The sequence below is a fragment of the Pseudophryne corroboree genome, chromosome 4 (genome assembly GCF_028390025.1).
Source record: "Pseudophryne corroboree isolate aPseCor3 chromosome 4, aPseCor3.hap2, whole genome shotgun sequence".
NCBI classification, from domain to species: domain Eukaryota; kingdom Metazoa; phylum Chordata; class Amphibia; order Anura; family Myobatrachidae; genus Pseudophryne; species Pseudophryne corroboree.
This window is the reverse complement of record NC_086447.1, coordinates 808,506,150-808,513,225: the sequence shown is the minus strand read 5'-3', so window position 1 is coordinate 808,513,225 and position 7,076 is coordinate 808,506,150. Positions and strand designations below refer to the sequence as shown.

At 44.1% G+C, this 7,076-nt stretch overlaps 1 pseudogene; it reads right to left on the bottom strand.

The window, feature by feature from the left end:
• Positions 1-710: 710 nt before the first annotated feature.
• LOC134912419 (5S ribosomal RNA) lies at positions 711-830 on the bottom strand (annotated as a pseudogene).
• Positions 831-7,076: the final 6,246 nt, after the last annotated feature.

Sequence of the window (7,076 nt, the reverse complement as noted above, 5' to 3'; positions counted from 1 at the left end):
AAGTGAAAGAAACGCCACCACATCAAATAGAAGAAAATACCATAAGGGTTCGTGAAGTGAATCCTGCATGAGCCAACACGTGGAACAGACTATGTAAATGACTGGATGCACAGAGTGATATCAAACAACAGATACAACAGAATGGGGAGAAATGTCAGATGTCATAGACAAATTCATAAACAGCACTGCAATATATATAGTCCAAAGCATAATGAAACAATCTGTAATTATATAAATGCATCATCAGTATAAGACATCTGTTTTATCATGGGGGTCTCCCATACAGGTGCTGGCCCAAACCAGCCCTGCTTAGCGTCATCATTCAAGCAGGAACTGTATATTCCCAACTCCCCAAAGGCTGTATCTGAGAGAAAACACAAACTGGCTGTATATAGATGATAAACAATTGAAAACTCTTAAGGCAATAATGTAAAACCAGGTTCTGGCTCTCCAACATCCGCACATGGCTTGAAAAAACATAATGCTATATCCACAATTGACTATGCATAATCAGAGCAGTTGAAATCTCCTACAAGTCCTGGAGATAAGGTAAAGGCAAACAACAGACCGACTGAGTAAGAAATCCATCTCACTGTCATATAGTAGATAATTAGGTGGTACTGCCGGAGGACCAATGTACGTGAAAGTGAAGTATAACCAAAACCCCACAGTGTCGAAACTTATGACAGAAGTCAAGCAACTAGGTCAATAATGTACAGCAGCCGGTATTCCAAGGAGGTCTCCCATCCAAGTACTAGCCGGGACCAACACTGCTTAGCTTCCAAGATCAGATGGATATTGGGCATTCCCAGTGTGGTATGGCTGAATAAAAATCCAGACATATGCTGACTGTATGTAGGCCCAATATAGTCCACATCATATCTGACTAAGGCACACAGCGGCGTACATAAAGGAACCTAGGCACTCTGAGGTGCCCATATAGCAGAAACAATGCCAAACAGACCATATAGCACATGGCAGTGCAAACTATCACAACATCCTTGTTAATCATATATCTACAAGCAGCATCCCAAATGGAAATCCTCATTCAGGTCCATGGGGACAAACTCTTAAGTCTATGGATCCATTGTAGCTCTTTGTATCAGGATCTTGTTTCTGTCCCCTCCCCTTTGCAGTGGAGGGATATAGTCTATGATGTAACACTTTAATTGATTGATTGTATGTTTGGCAGCTCTAAAGTGCCTCGCCACCGGTAAATTAGTAAATTCTCTTAGTTCAGTGTTGACATGGAGACTTTTCTTAATCAATGAGCGATGTTGGCTCAGTCTTTCTGTAAGCATTATGCTAGTTTTGCCAACGTAGAGTAGATTACATGAACAAATTAAAACATATACCACAAATCTACTGTTGCAGTCAAGTTGGTGTTTAATGGTATATTTTTTCTGATCATGCGGGTTCTGGAAGTGGTTACCCACCATCAAAAATTGGCAATTCGAACATACAGTGCAACGGAAGACCACAGTTTTTTTGATAGCCAGGTGGTCCTAGTTTTCAAGTGCCTCTTAGAGTAGTCAGTAACCACCAAAAGGTCTTTAAGATTAGGTCCTCGTTTGTAGGCAAAGCGTGGTTTATCCACAAACACCCTTTCCAGATTAGATAGTCTTTTATCCCTTAATCAAAACATTTCATGAGTTTTGCTGCCTATGGCTGGAACCCTCTAGCAGTGATGTAAAATAAATACAGAGGAAAAAAATGTTGTTGAGGGTCCCTGTTTCACTGACGCAATACCAGCTGCTTATGGTAAAGTCCTTTCCTTAAGTGTCACCACACTTTACAGACAAATAAAAAGACAAAAAGTTAGAAGGGCCAAAGCTCCAAGCTACACAAACCTATTTTTAGGTCTGTGGGAGCTTAATACCATCTGGGTGAATAATCCCTTCGTAGTGGGCCGGGTGTCCTACGTGAGAAACATTGATGATATTTTTTTGTATGGAAGGGGGGAAGAGAAATGTTAGAATTGTTTTTCCATTTTTTCAATAATAATGACAAAAACATTGTCTTAAGTTTTGACACACAGGAAAAAGACATACATTTTTTGGACATCACTGTATATGTGGAAGGTCAACAGGTGCAATTTAAAAACTACACCAAACCTACGGACTCAAATGCCTATATTGCAGCTTCCAGTTGTCACCATGACAACTGGTTAAACTCAATCCCTAATGGTCAGTTTATAAGATTAAGAAGAAATTGTTCAAGGGAATGTGTTTTCATAGATCAAGCCAGAGAGATGAGCGAGAAATTCTTAGCTAGTGGCTACAGCAAAAATAGAGTTGAAAGGGCGATGGAGTTTGCGACAATTGGGGAACCTGAAAAAGAAAGAAATCTTTTAAGGTCGGAGACCGACCATTAATTTTTGTTCATTACATAATTCACAGAGGAATATAAGGATATTGAAAAGGTCTTTAAAAGGCATTAACACATTCTAAAGAGAGACACAGTTCTGGGCCCAATATTACCAGAGAAACCAAAACACATGTGTAGAAGGGCACCCAATTTAAAATCAAAACTGGTTACCAGTATGTACAGTATGGCTCCGTGTCACATACATCAAACATTAAGTCAACTGGTTTCTACCGCTGTGGAACGTGTATAGGGTGTAAGAATATTCCAGGTGGAGGTTTGAAATTGATAGAACAATTAACTATTAATGATAAGGAGATCAAGGTCAAGGAGTTCATCACATGTAACACCAAGAATATAGTGTATGCGATAAAATGTTGTTGCCATAAATACTATATTGGTAGAACATTACGACCATTAAAAACTAGAGATGTTCCCCGGACAATTTTCGTGTTTTGTGTTTTGGTTTTGGATTCGGTTCCGCGGCCGTGTTTTGGATTCGGACGCATTTTGGCAAAACATCCCTGAAATTTTTTTGTCAGATTCGGGTGTGTTTTGGATTCAGGTTTTTTTTTCAAAAACCCCTCAAAAACAGCTTAAATCATAGAATTTGGGGGTAATATTGATCCCAAAGTAATATTAACCTCAATAACCATAATTTCCACTCATTTCCAGTCTATTCTGAACACCTCACAATATTATTTTCAGTCCTAAAATTTGCACCAAGGTCGCTGGATGGCTAAGCTAAGCGACCCAAGTGGCCGGCACAAACACCTGGCCCATCTAGGAGTGGCACTGCAGTGTCAGACAGGATGGCACTTAAAAAAATTGGCCCCAAACATCACATGATGCAAAGATAAATTAAAGAAAAAAGAAGTGCAAGATGGAATTGTCCTTGGGCCCTCCCACCCACCCTTATGTTGTATAAACAGGACATGCACACTTTAACGAACCCATCATTTCAGTGACAGGGTGGCTGAAATGACTGGTTGGTTTGGGCCCCCACCAAAAAAGAAGCAATCAATCTCTCCTTGCACAAACTGGCTCTACAGAGGCAAGATGTCCACCTCCTCCTCATCTTCCGATTCCTCACCCCTTTCACTGTGTACATCCCCCTCCTCACAGATTATTAATTCGTCCCCATTGGAATCCACCATCTCAGGTCCCTGTGTACTTTCTGGAGGCAATTGATGGTGAATGTCTCCACGGAGGAATTGATTCTAATTAATTTTGATGAACATCTTCTCCACATTTTCCGGAAGTAACCTCATGCGCCGATTGCTGACAAGGTGACCGGTAGCACTAAACACTCTTTCGGAGTACACACTGGAGGGGGGGCAACTTAGGTAAAATAAAGCCAGTTTGTGCAAGGGCCTCCTAATTGCCTCTTTTTCCAGCCAGTATACGTACGGACTGTTTGACGTGCCTACTTGGATGTGGTCACTCATATAATCCTCCACCATTCTTTCAATGGTGACAGAATCATATGCAGTGACAGTAGACGACATGTCAGTAATCTTTGGCAGGTCCTTCAATCCGGACCAGATGTCAGCACTCGCTCCAGACTGCCCTGCATCACCGCCAGTGGGTGGGCTCGGAATTCTTAGCCTTTTCCTTGCAGCCCCAGTTGCGGGAGAATGTGAAGGAGGTGCTGTTGACGGGTCACGTTCCGCTTGAGTTGACAAGTGTCTCACCAGCAGGTCTTTGAACATCTGCAGACTTGTGTCTGCCAGAAAGAGAGATACAACGTAGGCTTTAAACCTAGGATCGAGCTCGGTGGCCAAAATGTAGTGCTCTGATTTTAACAGATTGACCACCCGTGAATCCTGGTTAAGAGAATGAAGGGCTCCATCCACAAGTCCCACGTGCCTAGCGGAATCGCTCCATTTTAGCTCCTCCTTCAATCTCTCCAGCTTCTTCTGCAAAAGCCTGATGAGGGGAATGACCTGACTCAGGCTGGCAGTGTCTGAACTGACTTCACGTGTAGCAAGTTCAAAGGGTTGCAGAACCTTGCTCAGCGTTGAAATCATTCTCCACTGAGCTTGAGTCAGGTGCATTACCCCTCCTTTGCCTATATTGTAGGTAGATGTATAGGCTTGAATGGCCTTTTGCTGCTCCTCCATCCTCTGAAGCATATAGAGGGTTGAATTCCACCTCGTTACCACCTCTTGCTTCAGCTGATGGCGGGGCAGGTTCAGGAGTGTTTGCTGGTGCTCCAGTCTTTGGCACGTGGTGGCTGAATACCGAAAGTGGCCTGCTATTCTTCGGGCCACCGACAGCATCTCTTGCACGCCCCTGTCGTTTTTAAAAAAAATTCTGCACCACCAAATTCAATGTATGTGCAAAACATGGGACGTGCTGGAATTTGCCCACATGTAATGCACGCACAATATTGGTGGCGTTGTCCGATGTCATAAATCCCCAGGAGAGTCCAATTGGGGTAAGCCATTCTGCGATGATGTTCCTCAGTTTCCATAAGAGGTTGTCAGCTGTGTGCCTCTTATGAAAAGCGGTGATACAAAGCGTAGCCTGCCTAGGAACGATTTGGCGTTTGCGAGATGCTGTTACTGGTGCCGCCGCTGCTGTTCTTGCTGCGGAAGGCAATACATCTACCCAGTGGGCTGTCACAGTCATATAGTCCTGAGTCTGCCCTGCTCCACTTGTCCACATGTCCGTGGTTAGGTGGACATTGGGTACAACTGCATTTTTTAGGACACTGGTGACTCTTTTTCTGACGTCTGTGTACATTCTCGGTATCGCCTGCATAGAGAAATGGAACATAGATGGTATTTGGTACCGGGGACACAGTACCTCAAACAACTCTCTAATTCCCTGTGAATTAACGGTGGATACCGGACACATGTTTAACACCAACGCAGCTGCCAAGACCTGAGTTATCTGATTTGCAGCAGGATGACTGCCGTGATATTTCATCTTCCTCGCAAAGGACTGTTGGACAGTCAATTGCTTACTGGAAGTAGTACAAGTGTTCCGAATTCCCCTCTGGGATGACGATCGACTCCCAGCAGCAACAACAGCAGCGCCAGCAGCAGTAGGCGTTACACTCAAGGATGCATTGGAGGAATCCCAGGCAGGAGAGGACTCGTCAGACTTGCCAGTGACATGGCCTGCAGGACTATTGGTTTTCCTGGCTAATGAGGAAATTGACACTGAGGGAGTTGGTGGTGTGGTTTGCAGGAGCTTGGTTACAAGAGGAAGGGATTTAGTTGTCAGTGGACTGCTTCCGCTGTCACCCAAAGCTTTTGAACTTGTCAATGACTTCTGATGAATGCGCTGCAGGTGACGTATAAGGGAGCATGTTCCTAGGTGGTTAACGTCCTTACCACTACTTATTACAGCTTGACAAAGGCAACACACGGCTTGACACCTGTTGTCCGCATTTCTGTTAAAATAATTCCACACCGAAGAGGTGATTTTTTTTGTAATTTGACCAGGCATGTCAATGGCCATATTCGTTCCACGGACAACAGGTGTCTCCCCTGGGGCCTGACTTAAACAAACCACCTCACCATCAGAATCCTACTTGTCAATTTCCTCCTCAGCGCCAGCAACACCCATATCCTCATACTGGTGTACTTTAACAGTGACATCTTCAATTTGACTATCAGGAACTGGACTGCGGGTGCTCCTTCCAGCACTTGCAGGGGGCGTGCAAATGATGGAAGGCGCCACCTCTTCCCGTCCAGTGTTGGGAAGGTCAGGCATCGCAACCGACACAATTGGACTCTTCTTGGGGCTTTGTGATTTAGAAGAATGCACAGTTCTTTGCTGTGCTTTTGCCAGCTTAAGTCTTTTCATTTTTCTAGCGGGAGGATGAGTGCTTCCATCCTCATGTGAGGCTGAACCACTAGCAATGAACATAGGCCAGGGCCTCAGCCGTTCCTTGTCACTCCATGTCGTAAATGGCATATTGGCAAGTTTACGCTTCTCCTCAGATGCTTTTAATTTTGATTTTTGAGTCATTTTACTGAACTTTTGTTTTTTGTATTTTACATGCTCTCTACTATGACATTGGGCATCGGCCTTCGCAGACGACATTGATGGCATTTCATCGTCTCGGCCATGACTAGTGGCAGCAGCTTCAGCACGAGGTGGAAGTGGATCTTGATCTTTCCCTATTTTACCCTCCACATTTTTGTTCTCCATTTTTTAATGTGTGGAATTATATGCCAGTAATATATCAATAGCAATGGCCTACTGTACTGTACTATATATGTATACTGTTGGTCACCAAAATGCTGCACTGTAATACTATATATACTGCTCACAAAAATTCCGCACAGATATGGAATGGATATATGCAGTGACACAGAGCTGCAAGATACAGCAATGGCCTACTGTACACAACTATATACTGTTGGGTCACCAAAATGCTGCACTGTAATACTATATATTAGAGATGAGCGGGTTCGGTTTCTCTGAATCCGAACCCGCACGAACTTCATGTTTTTTTCACGGGTCCGAGCAGACTCGGATCCTCCCGCCTTGCTCGGTTAACCCGAGCGCGCCCGAACGTCATCATGACGCTGTTGGATTCTCGCGAGACTCGGATTCTATATAAGGAGCCGCGCGTCGCCGCCATTTTCACACGTGCATTGAGATTGATAGGGAGAGGACGTGGCTGGCGTCCTCTCCATTTAGATTAGGGTTGAGAGAGAGAGAGAGAGAGAGATTGACCTGAGGCTGTGATA